We start from the raw sequence: 26,117 nt of genomic DNA on the forward strand, positions 1-26,117 counted from the left end.
ATTCATCCAAAATAAATATTTATTGAACACACACAGTGTGCTAAGGACTAGAGTAGGTGCTAAGCACTCTGCACAGCAGTGAGCTTAGTTATCCCTTATAAATGTCACCCAAAGCTCACTACCATCTGTGTAGAAATGAGGTCATCAATGCACATATTTGCAATCTTTAAACCTCCCCCTCCTTACACAAGAAGTCTAGCCCATAAAGTGATTCTTATCAAGCTCTAAATTGGCTTGGGCTCTATTTACCTTGACATCTCTTACTGCATGCTCTACTGCTGCCCCTTGCCTCCACTGCCTTCCAGATCTCCGAATTCCATTTAACGAGCTACGCTTAACTACAGAGATGCCAGAGCAATGGAGCATTTAAGATATGGAAGGCCCTAGACTCATGTGGCCATTGCAGTTTAAATTTAAACTTCTTTAAATTTAAACAAAATTAAAATTCAATTCCTCAGTCCTAATAGCCTCATTTCAAGTGCTCAATAGCCCTGTGTGTCCCGTGACTACCGTATTGGACATCACAGATGTAGAGCACTTTCATCATCACAGGAAGCTTTTCTGGACAGTGTCAGGATGAGTGCATGAGCCCTCTTTCCTAGTTTGCAGACATTGCCCTTTTACTTCCAGGGGTTGTATATGCCGTCAGAATGTCTTGTGCCAGCCTCAGTGCTAAACCCAGGGCCAGGAACAATGCAGACCCCACTGCAGAATCTGCCTTGCCACACTGTTTTCTTGTTTAAGAACGAATGTTCATTGGTGTCTCCAGAATCCTTCCCTGAAGCTTGGCTTCTGTCATAACCCTCTCCCCTGCCAAATCCTTTCCAATTCAAGTGATTTTCCTTCTGCAGGGAATTTCGAGAATTCCATGGAAATCTGTTGATACATATAAAGGAAGATGTGTCACCCAACTCCTCCCGGCTCAATGTATCCATGCATTAGGTCAAGCTGGGCAGAACTGCACATATGTGGAATTAAAACAGAAATAATAGTGCTCAGGCATTGAGGTGAGGAATAACACGGTAAGATGTATGATGTGGCCAGTGCAGGACTTACAGCATAGTAGGCCTCAAGAAATACTACTTTCCCCTCTAGTCATCCCAACTGTATTAGACCTGGGCATAGTTTTCTGATGCTAGACACTAGTGGATTCCATTCTGGTTTCTAGTGAATGCCAAGGCAGACAAGTTCCTGGGCAACTGGAGGTGATAGGTCAATCAAAACTCTCAGCTGGGACCCACAATTACCTCCCTTCAACTGTGCTGAGGTCTTATTGTTTTGCTGCTGGCGAAGTAGAAGAGAGAGAGAGAGACAGCGTCCTGATTGGAGCATCCCAACTCTAACTAGATATTTCCTAAATAATTTCAAATGGCTCTAAAGGAATCCTCAAGTCCTTCCTTTGGCCCCTTGATAGCCACGTTCAGAAACATAACATGACTATAAAAAAAAAAAAAGGTCCTGACATCTCAACCACTTCTCTATTGATCTTCCTACCTTTGGGTTAATATTCACATTCTTTAAAAATTAAAATAGAAGGAGGCCTCACTGGGAAGTATAGGTCTTTCTTAAAGGAAGAACAGTTCACCACGAACAAAGCTACAGGAAGGTTTCTGTTGTGTTTTCTTCCAAGCCTGTTGGAATTTTTGGTCTTGAACAGACAGATCAGCACAGCACATCGCTCCCAAGTTTCCAACCCCAAAATATTTTTCTTAATTTTAAATCTTTGAAGGAGAAATGCTACATTTGCTTCGTGATTTTTTTTTTACTATTGAACATGATGGAAAGAGAATGCCAGTTTCTGCCTCTTGTCCCCCCAAAGAAGTAGGGCCAATGGAAAAAGCTGAGATATTGCTTTTTTCTGCCCATTTGTTGAGATTTTCAAAGTACACCACTAAGAAAACATCCCTATTTGAAAAGAAGTTCATCCCTGTTACTTATGGCTTTGATGACTAAATTTTAAAAAGACTTTCTATAATTCTAAATTAAGTGAACCCTCAGTCCTTCCAAGATTCCAAATTCTAAACATCCCCAGACATTTCCTCTTGGAGGAACTGGTAGGATAAATTTGCATTTGCCATTCTCTGAAAATGCTGATCACCAGACCAAACTTTGGTCTGAATAGGCCTTTCAGACTCTAATTTATCTCACAATATTTTGCATGAAACTTTCCAGACAATGGCATTAAAACTCTTTGTTTATTCTGCTTTTTCTTCTCCTCCATTTTCTTCTAATTTTACATTTTCTCCATTTTATTTCATACCTTGTGGCATGTTTCTTTTCCTTTTTTTCTCTCCCTATACCTTTTCTCTCATTGGCTTCCTTCCCTCTGTGATACGCAAGATCGCTGCTCTCGCTTGGTCTTGCCAATCTCTGTCAATAGCTAAACCATCTGCCAGAGGCTCAAGCCACACACCCAGGACTCAACACTGATTTCTCCCCTTCTCTCACAGCCAACACCCAATCTGTCAATATGTCCTACTGAATTGGCCTCCAAACATTTCCTGGATCTACTTACATCTATTTCCTCTGTTCTTCTACCTTGCTCCAAGCCAACATTATCTTTGCAATGACCTCCTAATTGGTATCTCTGCTTCCACTTTTGTTCTTCTGAAATCCACTCTTCACAAAGCAGTTGGAATGATCTTTTTATACACATATAAGTTCATTGCCTTTCTTGACATAAACTCACCAATGGCTTCCCTTAGGACTTACATAACCAGTGTGATGCGCACCACCTGGAAGAGGACACGTTTGAAGCTGTGACTCGGCAGGGGTGGAGGGGGGTGGCAAGAGCAATATATGTAACCTTAACAATATTTTTACCCCCATAATAAGAATAAATTACAAAAAGAAAGAAAGAAAAAAAGACTTCCAAGGAAATCAAAATTTCCTAAAACTCCTTACTGTGGCTCTGAAGGATCTAACCTGTGCTTCCAAACTTATCTCTGGACTCATTTCCTACCATCCTCCCTTTGTTCCCTATACTCTAGCACGCTGGCCTTTCCTCTGCACTTCAAATTTTCCAACTTTCTTTCTTGCCTTAGGACATTTGCATTAGCTACTTTCTCTGCCTGAAATAGTCTTCCCTTATAACTCCAAATGACCGACTCGTTCTTGATCTTCACGTCAGTGCTATTTCAGAGAGGACTTTCCTGACATATATATTTTATAGTATTTATCACTAACTAATATTTGCCAGTTTTATTTCTTTGCTCATTGTCTATTCTAGAATGTTAGCCCTATTAGAGCAGAGGTCTTATCTGTCTTGTTCACAACAGTATTCCAACACGTAGAACTGTGACTAGCACACAGTAGGTGCTAAATATAGATTTTTTAATGAATAAGTGAATTACCCTTCTAGAATTATTATCTTCCTCTAATCTGGAGGATGGGGAATAGGCTGGTTTCTTTAAGGAAATCAGCCTATTCCCTCTAACAGAGAGATGATATCACTCTCTTAGACAAGACAGGATGCCAAAGAAGTTAGCATCGATTTAGGGCTTACCCTGTGATTCACACTGTGCTTAATCATCTAAACATGTTATTTAACCCTTACTATACCCCTTTGAGTCACTAGTATCTGCCTGTGTGTGTGTGTGTGTGTGTGTGTGTGTGCATATGTGTGAGACAGGTCTTGCTATGTCACTCGTACTAGAGTTCAGTATCATCATCATAGCTCACTGCAACCTCAAACTCCTGGGCTCAAGTGATTATCCTGCCTCAGCCTCCTAAGTAGGTGGGACTACAGGTGCATGTCACCAGACCCAGCTGATTTCTCCATTTTTTGTAGAGATGGGGTCTCACTCTTGCTCAGACTGGTCTCAAACTCCTGCCCTCAAGTGATCCTTCCGTCTTGGCCTCCCAAAGTGCTAGAATTATAGCCATGAGCCACTGCACCCAGCCCCAGTATCTGCATTTTGTCCATAAAAGCTGAGACTTAGTATGGTATGAGTTGGGCTGCTCTGCCCAGATTCTGTTTGGACCTCACCACTGTGAATAATGGCTGCTGATGCTCAGAGCAACTAAATCCTGCAACAGGGTAACCCCTCTATCCAGGGTAAGTCCTCTATTCCCAAGAACCACAGCATAAAGGAAAAACAAAGATGCATAAAGGAAAAGAGAACAAATAATAGTTAAAGGACTGGCTCTGTGTCCTTCTGATATCCAAGAAGCCAGCTGTCTGCTCTGAGACCTTCAACACATTATTTGAGTTCTTCATCTCACTTATTCATCTGCAAAATGGAAATAATATCCATAGTGAAAAGTCATGTTGCAATGTCTAGTAAATAGTAGGTGCTGAATAAATGAAGCTAATATTCTCCTAAACCACAAGTGTTGCTGTCCAACTTCAAGGCTTTCCTGAGATTCAAGTCCTACATGTCCAAACATGTTCCCATCATCTCCCACTCCTCACCGTCATCTTTTCATGGAAGCTGGTTTTTGGTATATGCAAAATAAGTTGATTCAACCTAACTGGGGACTGCCAATTGGCTGGGTTTTGAGGGGAAATCATCTCACTGGCCTTAGTCTAAAGCACCTAGCCTACCCAAGCATGCTACCAGGTGACAGTACTGGTATTCACCTTTCTCAAGTGATGCTATGAGAATTAAGATAATTTTACTCCTGATCCAATTGTACAGAAAGCTGTGAAGTGTCTTCTAAGCATATCTCCCTCCCTTTTTGACATGAGAAGAGGAATTGAGCTTACTTCAAACTTATTTAGTGCCTCTTAAATGTCTGGCTGAGCCACAGAAAATATCACCTTCAATATTATAATTAATATCCCCTGTGCCAAGTCCTTATAATCATTATTATGTTTAATCCTTACCATAGTCCTGTACTTTTAAATACCTTTGCTTCTTCCCATAGAAAATTGAGACTTAGAGTGGTGGTCCTCAAATTTTGGCATGCATCAGAATCATCTTGAGGGTTTTTTAAAAAAAAATCCAGATTACTGAACCTCATCCCCAGTGTTTCTGACTCAGTAGGTTTAGGTTGGGACCCAAGAATTTACATGGACCACACTTCGAGAAAAACTAGCTTAGAAGAACTGCATATTTCTAAGACTGCAACCCTTCTCTATTCACACTCTAAATATTCTGCTTTTTGCTGTGGGAGGGGAATTCTTGCCTAGTTATATCCTGTGATGTGTTGTACTCAGCTCCTACTGAGTCACAACAGCCAATTGTTATCATCTCTCCCCAACTTGGCATTCAGGGGTGTCATGCTGGTAGCCTGAAATCAACTATGGTAAGAATATTTACACCATGAGAACTGGTGAATGCTACAAATTAGGATTGTTGTTGCTGTTTTCCAGAAGCCAATTATTAAACTTTTATCAGTATACCATAGATATTGGCCAAGCCTACAGATCTCTTTGGTCATTCTGCATCCTCTCAGAAGGAATCTGTCAGTGACCAATGGCCATTGACTGTGTCTAGGGTAGTGGCTCCATCAATACAATCATATGAGTTTTCAGTGCCATGTTTTTAAACCCAATTCTTTTCATCAGTTTTTCTTTAAAAGGAAAAGTGATCAATTTCAATGTAAATATCCTCCCTTGGAAATCATGGAGGGTACAAACCAGCCCTACTGTGAATACCTAGGATTTGCAAGGCTCTGTTTGAAGTCATCTCATGCATTCCATGCCTTCGATTACATTTGTGACAAATATTTTTGTAATGAATACTCTCTTCCAGGCACTAAATTAGACAAAGGGGGTAGAGGAGAAAAGACAGTGACAGGCTCTGGCCTTGTGAAATAAATAGTCTATCATATGGGTTTAAGGAAGAATAATCCAAATTTTCAGATGGAAGAACATCTAAAAGAAACCTTCATCTTGGAATTCTTACTATGGCTCATAGTTAATAGGTAATGCATTCATAAAAATGGTACAAAATTCTAACAGTATAAAGGATACACAGTGAAATATAAGTCTCCCTCCCACTTTTGTTTTTCAACCACCCATTTCCCACCTTCTGGAAAAATGCTACTTCCATTTTTTGTGTATGTGTATCTAAAGGTATTTTATGCACATAGAAATAAATATCTTTTCTTTTTTTACACTAATGATAGCTCACAACACCAATTTTTCTGTACCCTGCATTTTTTGTAACAATACATCTTGGATATTATTCTATAGCAGTACATAAAGATCTGCCTCATTCTTTTTAACCATTGTATAATACTATATGGCATATCAGAATATATTTATCCAGTCCCCTGTTGATAGACATTTAAAGTTGTTTCCAACATTTTTCAGTTATAACCAATACCACAATGAATAACTTTGTGCATTCATCATTTCACCCATGTCTAGGTATTTCTGTAGGATAAATTCCTAGAAGTATAATTCTAGGTCAAAGGACATTTTCAATTTTGTGTTAACAGTTATTACCAGTTGTCTTCCAAATTATTTGTACCAATTTATATGACCACCAATAATGTACGAGAGTTCTAATTTCTTCTCATTTTCTTCAACCAAGTATATTATTAAACATTTAGGTGTTTGCCAATCTGGGAAGTGAAAACTATCATATTATAGTTTTAAGATGCATATTTAGTACTATGTATGACATTGAGTAGCTTTTTATAAATATATATTCATTTTATCTGCTTCTTAGTAAACTATCTGATCATATCTTTTATGTATTTTTCTATTGGGTGTTGATCTATTCTTATTGATATGTAGATACTCTTTATATATTATAGAAATTTTCCCTTTATCTGACGTGAATTGCAATTTTTCCCCACATGGTTATTATAAACTGAGAAGAAAACAGTTAACCACAAGAACTTTCTCCTTTAGCCTATGAACTATCCTCTATACTCAAATACATCTGAAATGAGTAAAGGGCTTTGGGTCTAGGAGCCACAGACAATATTAAAAGTATATATCGCCACCCAAAACTATTAATAAAGTTCTCTAAAAGTGTGGCAAAAGGCAAAAGCTCCAACCAGAGCGCTGATCGACAACATGTAGAATCTCGCTCCTGAACTAACAAGGAAAAGAATCTCAGAGTGCTGGGCCATGAAAGTGATGGAGAGGGACCAGCTTTGCTCTGTGTCTTGGCAAGTGTCAGCGTGGATTGCTAGGATGTCTTGGGAAGCTCACTCACTTGTTTATTTTCAAATGCCTTTTGAGAGCTCAAGAGGAAAGGCCAGATAAGAGCAGACAGGGTTAGCGATGGCTATTCCACTCCCTGTGGGAACTTGTGTTGGTCTTTAAAAGGGGGAGTCCCCACACCCACCCTCTACCCTGCCCTCACAAAGAAATTTTCAAACTAGAAAAGGTGACACCATGAATTATCTCCACACAAGTTCCTGAATGTCTGGGCTTACTTATAATGGCAGCTTTCTTTTGTGATTCAACAAATGTATCTCTCACAAATAAGTAACTGTCTGCCTCAACATGGGATTGCCAGCTATGAGCTAACACCAGAGCGAACTAAGGGTCCCCTCCCTCGCTCCAAATTAAGGTTTTCATAAGCACGGTTTTCAAGAAGAGGGGGGAAGCTCTTGTTGATTTCTGATAATCAAGACTTATGGCTAAGAAAACACCACATAAGCCTCTAAATCCCAAGGAGGCCAAGTGGAAACCTGAAGGAGAAAAGACAAATCTCTCAACAGGCGCCAATGTCCTGGGGCTCAGATCTTCAGCTCAGCATGAAATTCATGCTTCAGGGGCCTCAGAAATGGAGCTGCCTGGTCTCTTTGAATAGTGGTCATGAGACAATATTTTCTAAAAAAAATGACAACTATGCCCCCTGACTGCTAGGGAGAACACCTGAAAGTATACTCGTTGATCTGCAAGTTCATGACTCTCCCTGCATCCTTCCACAAAGAAACATCCCCAAAAACGGAGACAGAAATGAACAATAGGCTGGACTTGTGTTGTGCAAATGCCAAGATGCAACCTAAGAGGAGCCTAGCACCCCAAAGGTGAGTATAACTCTCCATTCCAAAAGGACAAGGCAGTGTTCCCTGCTTCTTTTTCATGTCACATGGTTTCCTCACAGGGCTTCACACACGGCAGGTGTTCAGTGGGGAAGGATGACCACATAGCCCAGAATGTTCCTGGAACACTCTACCCTCTCCCATGCTCCCAGCCGAGTCCAACCCATTCCTCAAATCCCACTGCAGTTAGTTGATCTTCCAAGAAGCCTTCTGGGCTGCTTATTTCTACTCTGAGACAGGGAGAGAGATCATTTCCATCTTGATCTTTCTCTGTACTCTTCCTACTTCCTGCATTTGGGTCAGGACAAATTCAGCACTTAATATAGTTGTTCACCTTGTGTAATCATTGACTTCTTTCATTGTGCATGAATCTTGACATTGCAGCTATACAAGAAGCTCCTCCAGCAAAGGCATATTGATATTTATATGCCCCTGACACATGTAGAAATAAAAAATGAAGTTTGCTCTCTGTGTTCCAGGATTTTCATGCTGTTCTCACTTCCTGAAATATCTCCTTCCTTCACCTTCACCTCTCAGGCCTCAGCTTAGCAGTGCCTTCATTTGGGAAGTTTCCTCTGATGCCCTGTATTTATCTGAGCAACAGTGGTTGTCATACCATATGATGATTGTTGTCACATGGATTGAACACTGATACTGTCTCTGCATCAGTGAGTGATTGCTATATACACATGCCCCCCAAAAAACTCAGTGGCTTCAAACATGAGTCCATGGACTATGCCCAGCTGTGCTTGCTCTGTGCAGCGTCTGCGGTCAGCTGGGTGGGCACAGGCTGGTCTAGGATGGCCTTAAATGGGTTGACTTGGCTCTGGGCTATGTGCCTGTGGTCTCATCCTCCAGCAGGCCAGCTTGAGCTTGTTCACACAGCAGCTGGGCAAGGTTCTGAGAGAGAGAAAGAGGATAGAGGAGAGACTCATGCAAGGTCACTTGAAGCCTAGGCTAAGAACTGGCACAAAGTCATGTTTGGCACATTCTATTGTAAAATCAAGCCACAAAGCTAGCCCGGATTCAGGAGTGAGGAAATGGACAGCTCTTGACAGGGCCTAGGTCACATGACAAAGCGGCATGTTCTCCCTCACCTGACCACACATGCCTTGAGGACAAGTACAACGTTTTGTTCACTGTTGCATCTCCAGCCTCTAGGGCAAGACTGGTACAAGACTGTCTTGTTTATTCAATGAATATATGACTTAATTAACAAATAGTGCTTCAAGGAAAGAAAGGTGGGAGGAAAACTCTCCTGATCACATATGTGCTATGGTTGAATGTTTTATTTAATCCTCCCAATTCATTTCATTGGCTCCAGGATTAGTCTTGGGACTCATATGCCATTGGCATTGTCTACTTTTAAATTTGGCTTTCTCTATGTCAGAGACTATTCTAAGAGTTTTATGTTATTTAATCAATTAGTTGTTACACAAACACTATGAGGTAGGTATTATATTAATAATCTCTCGATTTACAGATGAGAAAAACTAAGGCACAGAAAGATTAAGTAACTTTCATAACTTAGCAGATCAAAAAAAGTAGAGGTGGGGTCTGAACCCATCCATTCTGGCTCCAGAGTCAGCTTTCAGTCACTACATTACATAGCATCTCAAGACATGTGGTTTATACTGTCTTTCCCCATCCTGACTACTAGGCAAGTTCCATACTTCACTAGAGTAGAGGATACACTAGTCACACTTCAAGTGCTCAATAGCTAGTGGCCACCAAATAGGACAAGATAGAGATCATTTCCATCACCACAGAAAGTTCTACTGACAGCCTAGATCTAGAGTATTCCACTCTCAGAGACTTCCCCAAGGTCACCAGGAGAACAAAACCCGAAGAGGATGCAGTTAAGAGCAAGATAGGATGTGCTGTCCTATGGCCATTTACCAGCAATGTGGGAAATTGACCACTTGAGTTCTGGGGGCCTTGATGATCACTATCAGCATGTATGAGCCACTGAGAGACATCGTGATTTATTTCTCTAATAAATATCACTTGGGTTTTCTATTTTGTTATAATGCAAAATTCACACATGCACAAAAAAAAAACAAAAAACAAATTTTCCTTACACTCATGCAATTTGATTTCTCAAGGAGTTCTGTGCCCTGGCCCCACATCCTCAATTTTCTCAAATGCAAACCCATATACACCCAAGGTAGAGAGGTACATACTTTCTGAATAGGGGAAAGCACCACATGATGGGTGGGGAGAGGAGAGTACAGTACAGAGAAGAGCAGTGAGGATCCTTCTCCCCATGAAGAGTGGGAACAGCTGGAGAGCAGGATCGAAAGAGGCTTTTAAAACATCTGACTCCCAGAACTATGGACCTGGCCAAGGCTTCTTGCTTCTCTGAATTTCACTTTAAATTTGATGTTTAAGTAATTCCAAACAGCCGAGGGAATTTCAGCTCTGCTATGTGAATTTTGCTGTGTTTTCTTCCCTCATAGCTTTTCATGCCTTTATTGAAATCAGATTGTCTGCTCTGCAAACTTGCTTAGGGTTTTCCTGAAAGCTGCCTCCTCCTCAGTATTGAAGGTGGGTAACAATAACCGAAACTCCAGGTGTTGCCTTTCTTTGTGCCTGCATTTACAACTTCCCACCAACACTGTGAGAACAAACACCACCTAGCCAATAGAGGACCTGTCTCTTTTTCTACCCAGGTATTTCCCATACTCCTAACCTAGGGAGGAAATAACAGTAAGCAGTCAACCTTGAAAAGATCCTTTTGGGGTCTCAAAATCAATCACAGTTTGGAAAATAAGAAAGAAAAATTAGTACAAAAGGGTATGCTATAGTACATGGATCGTCTTTGATGTCACCTTCTTTTGTTAAGAAATGCACTATTTTTTTATGGTTTTCAAAACACTATGAGTTTCCAAAAACTTCAACCCACTAATGGTGGATAGTTTAATCTTCAAATATGTTATTGTTACTGCAAGTCAGTCCCTTGACTGCCCAGATCCAGGAGAAGGTTTTGCCTTTCCTCTTCCTTTTAGGAGAATATAATTAGGCCTGAACTCAGATGGCAAGAATGTAAAGCCTCTTTAGAAAAAAGGAATGGAGTCTGTAAAAGAAGATCTACTACTAATTTTAGGACACTGCTCAAATGCACTTGAACAGGTTTAGAAAGTCTTTGTGGTTAAATTCTCCACCTTTCCCACCAGGATGGTCATTTAATGCCTGTCATACTTTCACCTAATACTATAAGCCCTGTGCACCCAGACACATCTACAATCTCAGCTTTATCAGAAAAGCTTGAGAGGAATATGATCAGTGGCAAAGATCAAGGGAGATTTTTCAAACAGAGGAAGGCATGTTCCATGTTAATTGCTAATCAGTTTCAGCCAATATGGCACCGTAACAAAGGCACAGGCCTTATCAAACAAGAAGGGGATGGTCCTGCTTTTTGGGGGTACAATATGTCTAAACAGAAGAATCACCCAACAACCCCAGGTGACTAATTTCTCTATAAATATATTATTGACATAATAGAGGCCTTTTTAATGGGATTATAACTACCCGGACAGCTGCTCTGCTAGTCGAGGAGAACATGGTTGACAAAAAAGATTTAAAGGAAAGAATAGAGGAAAATAGCAAACCTCCAGCCAGGCACACTTAAATGACCCCATTTGCTTCAAAATAATAGGATCACGTTGCAGATATGAAAGGAAAATCCAATGCGCTTAAAGCAATCGCTTTTTGCACGCCCTTCACCATCCATCTCTCTCCCACTGCTCTGCTAAGGGCACCGTTCAACAACAAACGGAGACGCCCCCACTTCCCTGGTGCCAGAGGCAGGCCTTTCAAAGGAAAGGCCACGTTGTCTGGTACAGTGTTCATTAAAGGAATTATGTTTGGATTTAAAAGGTCTCCAAAGTGGATGTGTTCTTTGCTTCTACTGCCAGGCTAACTTTTATAATTTATATCAAATTCCTTGCAAGGTTTACTCCAAAAAAGCAATTCTTTCAGATGCCTCAGATGCCACTCTTCAGGAAAAACAAACAAACAAACAAACAAAACATACAAGCATATAAAGAACTGATCAAGGAAAAGTAAAGTCATCTTTAAAACCACTTCTACAATTAAATCTCACTTGGGTTTCAAAACAAGGGCATTAAATAAAATGTTAGTATCACTTTATCATCCTCCTCTAAGAAGAACAGGGTGAAAAATATAATATATGACATTGTCCACATTCTTTTAAGATTTATAGAAAATAGTACTTTTAGATAAGACTTGAGAGAATATAGAGCCAAACCCATGACTTATATTTTCTTATATTTATCCATAATGTCTAATGATTTACACAAAGCCTGAGATGGGAATTCGTATGCATGTGATTTATAAAGGAGGGCTCTCAGGTGAAACCCACAAGGCCAGGAGGTAGCATGGGGCAAAAGAAAGAGCTGAGACTGCCTGTGGTTTCAGCAGGTCCCACGGAGAGCTCTGTAGTGTGAGCAGCCCCACAGAGGCAGAGTGATTTCCTCCCAAGCACGCCCCACACCACCAAACCCCCATGCTCTTTCTAGTCCTCCACAGTTAGTCAAGGTGATGAAACAAGCAAACTTGAAATCTCAAAGGCCTAACACAATAAGAAGTTTTTGTTTTTGTTTTTTCTTGCTCAGGTAGTCATTCCATGCAGATTTTCTTAATCAGCTAGCTCTTCTTCAAGCCCAGATTCAGGGATCTGGGCTCTTTCTATCTTGTTGCTTCACCATCTTCAAATGCACTGCTCCTCTGGTAGAAAGAGCAGATGTGGAAACTCAATAGAAGATGCCCCTGGGAGCTTTCAGGGGCCTGGAAGAAGCACACATCACTTTCACCCACATTATACTGGTCAGAACTCAATCAATAACTGAACTCCAAGGAGTCTGGGAAATGTCATTTGTTTTGTGCCAGGGAGAAGTGAATGCACATTTGAGGAACATCTAGACAGTCTCTGTCAACCCTCCTCTCTTACTCTGTGCTCAAAGAAGGTCAGAAGAACAGACATGCACCTGCTCTGGGCTTTCCTGACTGCTCAACTGCACCTGTGAAAAAGAATATATTGCCCAGAGGCATCTCAGCTGGCCTAGGGTTGATGAAGGAGGCAAAGGAATGGGAGTGAAGAGGAAGAGGAAAGGCCTCCTTGTATCTGCACAGAGCTGGTTCTCTAACTCTCATTTATTTTAGCTCAGTTTCCTCATCTGCCAAATGGGGCAAAGACCCAATGATATCTACTCTGCACATCACACTGGAATTTTTTAGAGAAGGCAAGAAAAAAAAATAATTTTCTTTAAATTCAGAGAATTTAAGGGTTTGGGCCAACATCCCAATAACTAATTAGTGATGTAAGTAAAACCTCAACTGAGAGTTTTCACATCCTAACTTGGGACTTTTCACTTTACTGTGATACCTCTCATAGCAGACACAAAAGCTCTTGGAGGAGTATAAATCCCTGCCCAAATGTAAGGTAGAATGAGTTTCTGTTGCACACGTATGGATCATCATCACTTTTCAGAATAACATTCAGGAGGCCACAACAGAAAATTGTCCAATCAGCCAACAAGAAGACTAATGATAACGGGAGGCACAACCAGCTCCCAGAACATCGTGATAAAGCCATTTAACTTATTCCCCAGAGAGTGCTAGTTTCCTATTAAGAAAAGAAACCTCTTCCAGAAGGAATATTTGTGGGCTGGAGCAACCAAATGACAAGAAGTAGGATGATAATCAAGAGTAGAATGAAGTAGAAATCTTGCAAAGACACCCAAAATTTGGCCCATTGGGTCTCACCCTAGCTACATATATCAGCATCACATGAAAAACTTTTAAAAAATGCTAAATTAAAATATTTTAGTAAATCAGAATCTTTGAGGTAGGGCCCAGGCATTGGTATTTCTTAAAGTTTCACAAGCAATTCTATTGCGCAGCCAAATTTGAGAACTACGGGTTCTCACAGCTGGATCTTGCGAACATCCTGCTGGAGAGTGAGCGCAAGTAAGTAAAGGAGCCAAATAAGAAGTTTGAGGTCAAAGAAGAGCAGCTGGATATGATGACAACAGACTCAGGAAACTCCCATCACAGCAGGAAAAGCCTTGCCCTCCAAGCCCTTCCTCCTGCTAGGTCCTACCTGCTGGAGATTTTCCCCAAACCATCTTCCTAGCCAGTGTCCTCCTTGGGAGGGTTTTATGTAAATCATTTCTGAGCTTCCATCACCAGCTTGAGTTAGGTTCTTTAGAATAGGAAGCTGATATTCAAAAATGTTGTTGATGACATACAAATGGCCAACAGGTGTATGACCAAAAAATGCTTGACATTACTAATCATCAGAGAAATGCAAATTAAAACCACAATAAGATATCGTCTTACGCCAGTCAGAATGGCTATTATTAAAAAAAACAAAAAATAACAGATGTTGGCAAAGATGCAGAGAAAAGGGAATATTTATACGCTGTTGGTGGGAATGTAAATTAGTACAACCTCTATGGAAAACAGTATGGCGATTTCTCAAAGAACTAAAAATAGAACTACCAGATTTGATCCAGCAATCCCACTACTGAGTATCTACCCAAAGGAAAAGAAATTATATATCAAAAAGATACCTGCACTCATGTGTTTATCACAGCACTATTCACAATAGAAAGTTATGGAATCAACCTAAGTGTCCATCAACTGATGGCTGGATAAAGAAAATAGGGCATAGATACACAATAGAATACTATTCAGCCATAAAAAAAAGAACGAAATCGTGTTTTTTGCAGTAACATGGATGGAACTGAAGGCCATTATCTTAAGTGAAATAAACCATACACACACAGATAAATATCACATTTTCTCACTTGTAAGTGGGTACTTGAAAATATGTACATATGGACAGAAAGAGTGGAATGATGGACAATGAAGACTCAGAAATATAGGAGGTGGGAAGAGAATAGAGAATGAGAAATTACTTAATGGGTAGAATATATGGTATTTGGATGACAGATACCCTAAAAGACCTGATTTGACCATTATGCAATCTATGCATGTAATGAAATTGTATTTGTATACCATAAATGTTTATAAAATGAGATAAACACAAAAAAATGTTTTCAAAAAAAGAATGTTGTTGGTGGCGGAGAATAGGAGTTCACAGGGTAGGATAAGAATCGTCCCCATTTACTGAGTGCTTACTACCTGCAAAGCACTGGCCAAAGAGCTTCACATGAGTTACCTCATTTAACCACCACGACAATACTATAAAGTAGGTATTATGACACCCATGTTTCAGAGGGGGAGGTGAAGATGAAAATAATTATGCCATCCACTAAAAAGAGTACAACCTGGTTTTAAATCTAGGCTGCCAAACTTCAAAGCCCTTACAGTTAACTAAAAATGATGTAGGGGTTTATTCAGTGTGCTGACTCCAACCACCCTTTAGAGTTAGAACCCTATACGGGATAGAGAGAGAGAAAAAAAAATAAGATTTGTTTTAAATAAAATTTTCAGGGATCATAAATGCAAAATATTGCATAAATCCATAACATTAGAAAACCAAAGGTAAAATTATATTAGGGTCTTTAAAAACCCAATTATAATCATTCTCTGGCCCACTCAGACCCAAAGCAACTGGCCTTTTAAAAATCTACATGAAATATGGAAAGAGGACACAGTATAGAACCCTGGGGATTTTTTTTTGTCCTCAAAGGGAGCGGATACCATAGGCCCAGAGCCAACCTTGGCAAGAAAGGTATACATAGCTTCCAGCTTAGGAAATCTAAGCTCCATAAAGGAAGGCAGGACATTCTAACTCCAACAGGCATATTTTTTTTTTATTAAAAAGAAATGACCCAAAATATTGGGTTCCTTCTATAGAATGGAGGAGAAACCCTGTGTGTTTGGAAGAGAGCTTTATTATCCAGGGAACTTGGGAACTAAATGGTCTACACTCCAACAAATCAAACCAATTATACTAATATTTATTTCAATAAACTATATGTAAACCAACTAAATGTAGAAGACAGGTTGGAAAAATCCTCAGTTCTCAATTTTTCACCTTTCCCTGGATCTCTACCCTTGGCTCTATAGTAGTGAAATGCCTGCCTCATGCTCCTGAACTCGGTCATGTGATGTGTTTTGGTCCATTAAATATCAGCAAAGGTGATGTGAGCAAAGTCTTAAAGCATGTTTGCATGTTTCCATTCAGTCTCTGTTTCACATGTGAGCATACCCTGGCTAGACTGCTCAAGAAAAAGAAGTGCAGAGTAAACCCCAAATGTCCCAGTCAAGGTCTTAGACACGTGAGGGAGTCCAGCCAAGATTGGCAAAGTTACCCAGCCAAACCAAAGCTGATAACAGGCACATGACTAAGCCCTACAGAGCCCAGCTCAGATCAGCAAAACCAGCCAGCCAAACTATAATTTGTGAACAAAAATGTTTATTGTCATATGCATCTGAGGTTTTGTGACTACTTGTTATGTTGTACTATTGTAGCAACAGATAATAGGAATAGGATAATAGGAATATAATTCCTAAGTAATAGGAATTATATCTGGTGACCATTTCTAGATACTCTACAATTATTATCATCACCATAAATTTTCAATAAAAGATGTCCTTCTCTCACCCCCAATTTCCCTTAAGCCTGATTTTCTCCTATCTCTTGAGTTATTTTGAGAATCAAAAAATTTTCTCTATACCTTTTGGACTGAGCCCTAGTTCCCTACAGCAAAAACCAACTCAATCATTCACCCTAAGATTGGTTCTCCCTCCTTCCCTTCTTCAGTCTCCCCAGTGTCCTGCTCCTTCCTGGGATCATGTCCCAGAATTATCTCCTGCACACAAATCCTTGCTTCAGGAACTGATTTTCAACAGAATCTAGGCTAAGGTATATGCACAAACATACACACACACATACACACACAACTACACACCCATCCTCAACCATCTGAAAGAGGCTAAAGAAAATGCAACAAACTCCTCTTTTACTCTTCTTCCAGCTTGAAATCTCTTCATCCCATCTACATTCTTCTCTGCCCATCTTTAAAGCATCTTATCTAGCTTTACTGGTAGTTCTACAGGGGCTGTCCAGAAAGTATTCATCCATGCAACTGTTCTCTTTATATTCACAATGGCTGGATACTTTCTGGACAGCCCTCGTATAAGAAAATAAAACTCTCTTGAAAATGTCCCCCCTAAAATTTTCCTCCAGATCTGGAAAAGGGTTCCCTGTCCAATCAAGCACAGAGCTTCGGGGTTACTAAACAGGAAGCAATAATGAAGGAAGACAGGAAATTGGAAGAGATTATGTGTGACTGAGGCCTCAGAGGGTACATAGGATTTCCATATGCAAAGAAGTGATGTGGGCACAATCTGGGCTTGACACCTGAAATGTGAAAGGCATCGCTTGTATCGGAGGTAGGGTGCATGTCCGTCTCCCTAGAAAGCAGATAGTGTTACCTCCTGACATCACCGCTGCCCTCCCAGAATGCCCAGTCACCACGAAACAAGTAGAAATGGTATCTATGCTCACACAGCCTAACCTACAAAGCAAACAAACCACTGATCTTCCAAACTACAAAAAATATAAACAAAGATCGAAATATAGTTAACAACTATAACATGCATGACGGAAATCAATATTTTTTATATTTTATTTAAAAATCCCACAGCTGTGTGAGCAAAGGCTGAGAACAGATGATCCGCTTGAGAGGAAATGGAACTGCATACAGCAAGGGAAACAGGACAACCTTGTAATCATCAAAGAGATGCAAATTGAACAAGATGCCATTTTTCTATCAAAATAACAAAGAACTTCTAAAATAACCACAACCAATAGTGGTAGCTCTGTGTGTTGCTAGTGAGACCATGAATTGATAGAATATGGAAAGCCATTTGACCGTATTATCAAGAGGCTTAAATTTTTTCATTCCTTTTGATTACATAATTTCATTTTTGGAAGTCTATAGGAAGTAAATGATCCTAGACACAGAAAAAAAAACAAAAAATCTAAATTTATAATTATACTGCCCATTTTTAGTATTATAATGGCAAAAGTATGGAACATTGTCTTCTAATAAGAGAATACTAAAGCAAATTACAGCCTATTAATGTAACAATGTTATTATTATGAAACCATTTAAGTGATATTATCAAAGATTTATAATAACATAGATGCTTAAAATCATGCAAAATAAAGCAGAAAACAAAATTATATATGCAATATCAACAATATTATAGGAGGAAAAACAATGGATGTATGAAAGTTTGAAGAAATAAACACTAAAATGTTAATAGCCATTGTCTTTGAGCAATGATCCTACACTTTTATATATTTTTAAATGTTTATAACAAATACATGCTTAATGGGGAAAATTAACTTTTATTATTTATCTTTTCAAAGATTATTGGTTAAAAATTGCATCTATATGGTGAAAACTGAAACTATATGAAAATATATATGCCCATAGGCAAGTACAAGGAAAAACACGTAAATATAAATATCTATTGCATTCAAATCTCAGGCCCAGAGTGATGTGATTTTTATTTTCTTTATGGTCTTCATAACATTGTTATGCAACACCACACACACACACACACACACACACACACACACACACACATATTGTTGGATTGATTTGGGAAAAGAAACGAGTCCCTCTACTCCATAGAATGAATGCAAATAGATTTCTAAGACAAGGATAAAATCATGGCAAGTCGATGCTCACAAATGTAAAATCAAGCAGGTCCTCCCCCAAGTCTGAATTAAGGATAGTCCAGAGAATTGGAAGCTTCATCTATGATTACTCTCCAAAAAATTAAAACACAGGCCTTTTTACTATCAGAATCTATTACACTGACAAGACCCTCAGGAAGCAAAGCTGAAGGAGAGACATGCCAACACCTATAAACACGTTCACGTACGTAAACACATTCGTTCTCAAATAATAGGCTCCAAATGGGTTTGGCCACCACAAGGGCACGGCCATCTCAGAAAAGGCCTGGTTTCCTACCTCTGGACCCAGCTGAATAGTGGTAGCTACTTTCAATTTCTGGATAACAAACAAAGTCTAAGCGCTAGACTCCAAGTGCAAGGTTTGGGGGAAAGAAGGAGCTTGGGTTAAGCCAAACTGCAGTTCAATTTACTGAAAGCTTCAAAATATTACCAACTCTCTGTTTGAAATGCGTCAGCAACGGTTCATTTTTTTTCTTTTTATCAAAACACATTTAGACTGTGGCGAATGACAGCATAAATCTTAAATAGAAAAGATACAGGGGGGAAAAAAGACCACCCGGGTAGAGCATAACTGTAAATGTGTCCATAAAACTATATTTGAATTCTGATCTTATACACAGAAATGCATTTAACCTTCCCAGCAAGACGCTTTCACCAACTTCCAAAGAAAGTGTTACCAATTAAGCTAAAGAAACTTTAAGAGTCAATTTTAATTACACCAAGAGATGCTCCAATCACTTCCCAGCTCCAGTTGAAGTTTTTACTAGAGATGGCTGGAACCAATTTACGTGCTTTTATGTTGCGTCTAGACTTTAATAAGCGGTTTAAGCATGGAGCAACCCGGTGCCAGCATCGAGCAGGCTGCAGTATACCCTGCACAGAGAAATACAATAGCCCTGGGGTTCCGTCCCAGCTCCTTCTTGCTGCTATCAGAGAATATCTCTCTGCAATGTGATTTCAAAAGCAATAGGATCCTGCCTTTGTGATAAGATTTTCAGCCCTTTTCTTTAACCTCATTCAAGTTTTCCTCTCCCTCCTCTATACCAAATGTTTCATAAGATCATTCACTCTAGCCTTTCTCTTATTCTTAAAATTAGCCAGGGGAAATGGAGATAAATGATTTGGAGACAGGTGTGCCTCCCAGGGCAGAGCAACTGAAGCCAGGAGTCCAGATATTCTTACCCACTAGCGGAGGGAACTTCTGCAAGTTAGGCGGGCCCCTTCGCCTCCATATTCCACGTTTGTAAAATGGGGTTGATCCCTGAGAGATTTTGTGTGGATGAAACACAATACTCTCTGCAGATGGTCAGACTGAGGAAAGGGTTCATGTATGAAGGACATGCTGGGCAGGAAAGAAGTTGAGTAGGGGTGAAATTTCTAGCCTCTGCCTGAAATCATGTGGATCTTTAGAGTCCTGCATCAGGGCAAAGGAGCAGGACTTTTGTAGTCCTGTCTGCGTCAGTCCTTGGCTACAGTCAGGCTGGAGTTGGTAGGAAATGTAAACTCTCAGTGCAGGGAAGGCAGCTCTGGGTGCCCAGAGACAAACTGTTGGAGGTCACAGGTTCAATCTATTGGCAGAAGCTGGGATGGGTGCAAGAAGCTGGTAGAGGGATCTTGGCAGGGCAGGGAAGTATTGTACAAATAACTACTAACATTTTTTGAGTATTAAATTTCTCTTACAAAGCACTTGGCATGCATTAGCAAATACCTTATGAAGTATGTTCAGTTACTATCATCGTTGTGTAGCTGGGAAAACTGAGGTTCAGAAGGACGAAGAAAATTGCTCACACTCACACACCTGGAAATATTAAAGCAAGGTTGAAAATCCTGTTCATGTAACTCCAAAAAATAGAGCCCAACTCCCTAGCCATTGTTATCTCTGAAACATCTAAATTGGGAGCCAAAATGGTAACTACCTTCTGTGATTCAAGCACATAATGGGAATGAACAAAACTGTCAGGTTTTAGACAATTAAGTGAAACAAAACTCCAACCAAAACCCTTTGACTACCTCATGTGACCCACACACAGTTTGAGACTCCTGAATCTTCCTCAGATCTGCCTTATTTTCATAATTAGTATCAGAGTCTCCATAGAGAATCTGGCCAACATCCACTAGGGTTAAATTGTTAAGTCTTTGATGTGGAAACAACCCAAGTGCCCATCAATACATGAGTGGATTAATAAAATGTGCTATATGTATACTATGGAGTTCTACTCAGCCACAAAAAACAATGGTGATCTATACCTCTTGTATTATCCCGGATAGAGCTGGAGCTCATTCTACTAAGTATCCCAAGAATGGAAAAACAAGCACCACCTGTACTCATCAACAAATTGGTATTAAATGATCAACACTTAAGTGCACATATAGTAATAGCATTCATCGATGACTCTGGCGGGGCAAAGGCAATATATGTAACCCTAACATTTGTACCCCCGTAATATGCTGAAATAAAAATAAATAAAAATTTTTAAGTCTTTGGGACCCATGTTTCTAATATTTACTGTATAGGGTGGTAGCTTATAGGATGAAGAAAATGAACTCCTTGTTCCATGGCCATCACAGACATGAACTAGAATGTGAAAGGTGCCCCTGGAGTTGTTTGCTGCCCTGCCTGAGTCTTAACACCTTTGAGCAGCATGGACCAGACTGCTGAGTTTGGTGGGGTTTCCTTCTCTTGATCTGACACTGACCTAATGATAACAGGTGTCTTTGATCATTGCTGGATAGTTTGATAATTGCTCTCATATGAAAAAAAAAAATCTTGTTAACTACTAAAATCTATCTGTGGACTTACATTTTCAGGGATTTCTGCACAAGAGTATAAAGGTGTGAATGATACATTTTAGAATGAACCATATGAAATTGTCATTTTTGTAGTTTAAAAACAGTTGAATATCAGCAAATTCACATGGTTCAACTCATAGGTCACTGAGAGAGCAAAAGGACAAATAAAAGACACCCCTTTAGATTTACTGAAGCTCCTTCATGGCCCTTCCAAATAGCTGACTGGTGTGCAACATGAGTAAATGGGCACAGTGGTTTGTTAAAGCCAAGGCTATCCTTCACCAGAATGGTGGCTAAGTGACAAAGGACAACTAAAACTGGAAGCAAATAGTCTAGAAACTTTGAGCTAACTAAACATTTTAGCAAAACAAGAAGAGATTTTTGTTTTGTTTTATTACTTGATTTTTCTCTAATTGGCCTTATTAGAGAAGTGATTTAATTATCCAAAGGAAGGTGACAAAAAGAGGAAAAAGAAATAAATGATAAGCCTGGTTAACTTTCAGACTGGATGACAAATGCCACACATAGACACCCAACCCGCCTTCCTCTCGTGTTTCCTGCTGCAGCATATGTATGAATTGCACATATCATTAAAAAAAAAAAAAAGCTGTATTCCAACTATTCTGTATACACATAAAACTCAAAAATTCAAGATTTAAAAGGCAAAATCAGGACCATTCTTCTATCACTAGCAAGTCATCATCAAATCTCAGATCTGGGAGTGAGAGATGGCTCCCAGTCCAGGGATGGCAAATGGTGTCAATGTGCATGATGAGTTGATTGATTGCCTGTGCCTGCTTAGAGCACTGAGTAGAGGAGTCTCGGGACTTATTTGGGCTCACTGGGAACAAATATTATGATCAATTTTTCATGTCTATCATGGGCATCAGAGAACTGGTGGTCATAGACCATTCTCTAAGTGAAACATCTCAGACTCAGAAAGATAAATAGTGCATGTTCTCCTCATTTGTAAGTGGGGAATTTAAAAAATTTTGTGCACATGGACATAGAGAGTAGAATGATGGACATTGGAGACTCAGAAGGCTGGGGGGAATGACGAGAAATTATGTAATGGGTCCAATGTATGTTATTCAGTTGACAGATACCCTAAAACCCTGACTTGACCACTATACAATCTATGCATGTAACAAAATTGCACTTGCACCCCATAAATTTATACAAAGGAAAAAGAACAAAGAACTGGTGGTCACACACGCACCACACATTTATCCTCCCTGACCTAGGCATGAAGCCCTCAGAGTCTCAGTTTGCCCATCTATAGAGGAAGACATTTGAACTGCGCTATGTCTGAGAAACTTCTGCATCCAACACTCCAGAGTTTTTTTCCTGATTAGCTATAGATATGATCTTGTGTCTGATATTTGGTCACAGACTCCTGGTTGCCCAAAGCTTCTGATTACAAAGAGCAGCAATCCAATGATAGCTACCCCTTTGCTTATTTCTTGACACTTTGAGCTAGCTCTCCTGCCCTCCTCAGACCTCTGCTCAGACCCACTCTAGTATGTTGTTTCAATCATATGGTAACAATAGATGCTCCAGATCATGCCCTTAAATGATATCCCACAAAGTTTTGTCACATTCCCATCTCTCTGAATTTGCTACAGAAAAACTCAAGATTGTTCCATTTGGGAGTCGGGCCACTAGAAACCCTATTAACATCATTCCTGTTACCTTGAAAAGTGATCACTGTTAGGTCATTGGAGAAACTAGATGGGACATGCATAGAGACTTTATGTCTCCAAAACACATAATGTTGATTAGCTTCTTCCACAAAAACATGGCAAAAGTAACGATGATGGTGGCATCTAGTTGTTGAGGCCCATGATATACCAGGCCTTTAGGAACATAAACCCACTTCATTTATACAACTCTCCCTGAAGCTGAGAGTCCGTCCCATACAACACATGGTATGTTTGCATCCGCCATACCTGCATTCCCTGCAGCAGTCAGTGAAGGTTCCATCATGTAGGACCTGGACCACTCAAAGGGTTCACTCACAAGAATAAAATGAAGGGACTATTTACAAAACTGTGGTCAGAGTTAAGGGAAACCAACTAGGGATAGTGAAGCACCCAGGGTCTAGCAAAAGTGGGAAGCCATTACCATACGTAGGCTTGAAGAAAGGGGCTGGTACTAAAATGCTAGAAAGAGTTGTTGCCATGGTGGAGGAGCTGATGAGCAGGGGCTATGGACCCTGCCAAATCCATGGCCAGGTGGCAGGGTTCGGGGAGAGGAAGGATAAATACCCCAACTGCTCTCTCCTCCATCATCTGATATCATTCCAATGCTTGCATTGGTTACACCGAATGGGGAACAAGACAGCAATGGGGCACAGGCAATGTAGCTGATAGAGCTCATCCTTCAGGGTACATAGCAGGGCAGAGAATAGTGGAGAATGAATCTGGAGGGGCAAATGGAGATGTTCAAGAACGGTACCCTCCTGAGCAAAGTAGCCATGTTTAATGTCATGCCACCTTATTGACTTGGCCACTGGAGATGATTCCAAGAATCTGGAGCCACCTCTGCGGAAGTCTAGCATGAGGAGTCTGACAGATAAGCACTCCCTACTAGGTGGCGATCTCCTGATTCACTGGGATCCTTTCTGTTGGTGAGGATTGAATGTAAGACAAAGACAGGGAAAGAGTGGTAGAACAAATAGAAGAGGAAAAAGAAAAAAAACACCATGTTGGCAGAGTGGAAACAGGCTTACAGAGACAGGAGGAAACTCTGTCATGAAAATGGCAGGGCGTCTTACGAAGGGGTTGCTGTATCCTGTGTGGTGATCACTGGCCACATTTCCTGAAGTGCCTGCATTCCTTGTAGTAATCCCTGATCTCCAGGGTAACCTGAGCCTGCCTTTGATCCTCACAACCTGAAAGGCTCCAACCAGCAAAGTGCAATTACCCTGATACTACAGTTGAGCCAATTGAGCAAGAAGTATTAAGAATATAGCCAAGGTGACATAGAAAATAAGTGCCCACAAAGGAATCTAAACCTGGTTCCATCTGTCCAAGCCCATGGGCTCTCCACTAAGCACATTGCCGGTTGCACCCAAAGGCAGGGCTGTGCCCCAATAACAAAATTCAAGGACAGTTTTGAAAATCCCCCAATGATTGTAGAATTTCCACCACTACCAGCTGATAAATGTCCATGCTTTCCTTTTTTTTTCTTTGCTTTTTTTTTTTTTTTTTTTTTGGTGTTCACGGCCTTTTAAGAGCCATTCATAATGGTCTGCATAACTCTAGGATGTTAAGAGCACCATCTTAGTGCTGTTGGCAGATGTTCCTGGCTAAAACGACTTTCTGGAATATGAGAAAGACATTTCACGCCAGCTTCCATTTCCTTTCCTAGATCCCTCAAGACCTGAGTATGACTAAGGCATGCTCAGAACAATATGTGACACAAACACTTGAACTTAGGAAGAATAGAAACTATTTCAATTATATGCATAATAAAATACTGCATAGTCCATTCCTTCAGCTGGTAGAAGTCATGTAAGTTATGGGACCATAGCACAGCAGTTGGAAGATTTTAGAAGGCTGCTAAGGACCGGAAAATGTGTAGAGAAGACGTCAAGATCTGCAAGAGGTATCTGAGACCTCCTGCCTCATGGAGACTTATATTCTAAGACGGTATAAGCATGTGCTCTGTAGTCCACAAATGGTTCCCTTATGGTCTTGTCATTAATTTGAAGGGCAAGTTCATTTCCACAGGTCAAGCTTCGCAATGAAGTTAAGAACCCAGTTTGGCAGTGGAAAAAGCTCTAGAATGTTTTTCCACATTCAAACCAGGGCTTCCTTATCACGTTCATCAAAGTGTTTTTAAAAAAATACAAATGTCTTACCAATTTGCCCAGGAAGAATAAATCTTCACAGCCACCTCAAAGGCTTGACAACTGTATTTTCATTGTGTGGAGCTGGGTGGGTCCCCCTGAACTGGGCTTCCTAAAGAGACCCAGCCCTTCTCTGCACGGTTTCCAGGCCTGCCACTCCAGCGAGGGCGATCAAAGGGGAAGGAAAGCGGAGCCTCTGAGCCTCGAGGAATAAAGCTAAAACAACAGATTTGTTTCTTGGCTTCTCTCTTAAATCCGTTCAGAGTGTTTAAAGCCCTGTAAGGAAACGCTCTGGGGCCCTGGATGTGAGAGAGGCACATCTAAACCCTTTCCCAAGAGGAAATCTCTCACCTCGGTGGGGTAAATTAGCTCATTAAGAGCAGCCAGAAGCAGGCAGGAAACCTGGGAAGTGGGAGCTTTAATTCAAAGCACAGAAAATTATAGATTTCTTTACACATTAAAAAAGCATTTATCTTGGCTGAAAATGAAACAACTTTTCAATGATCAACACATGGTTTAAATCTGCTGTACTAATTTATATCTTTCCACCAGTCTGTCTAGTTGTTCAGCTACCAGGAAATTCAATTATATTCAAGACATTTTTGTTGAACACCTACTATGTGCCTCTGACCTACAAATGTGCCTCTGACACATTTATAAGTTGTATTAACACAAACAAAAAAATTAGAAGGCAGATGTCCTCCCTCTTGTTCAGAAGGCGAGACTCATATGTATTAAAAACTGGAAGATATTTGCATTTCCCTTCTCAACTAAACACTTAAGTATTCTTGATACATCAGGCATTGAGCT

The sequence above is a fragment of the Microcebus murinus genome, chromosome 16 (genome assembly GCF_040939455.1).
Source record: "Microcebus murinus isolate Inina chromosome 16, M.murinus_Inina_mat1.0, whole genome shotgun sequence".
NCBI classification, from domain to species: Eukaryota; Metazoa; Chordata; class Mammalia; order Primates; family Cheirogaleidae; genus Microcebus; species Microcebus murinus.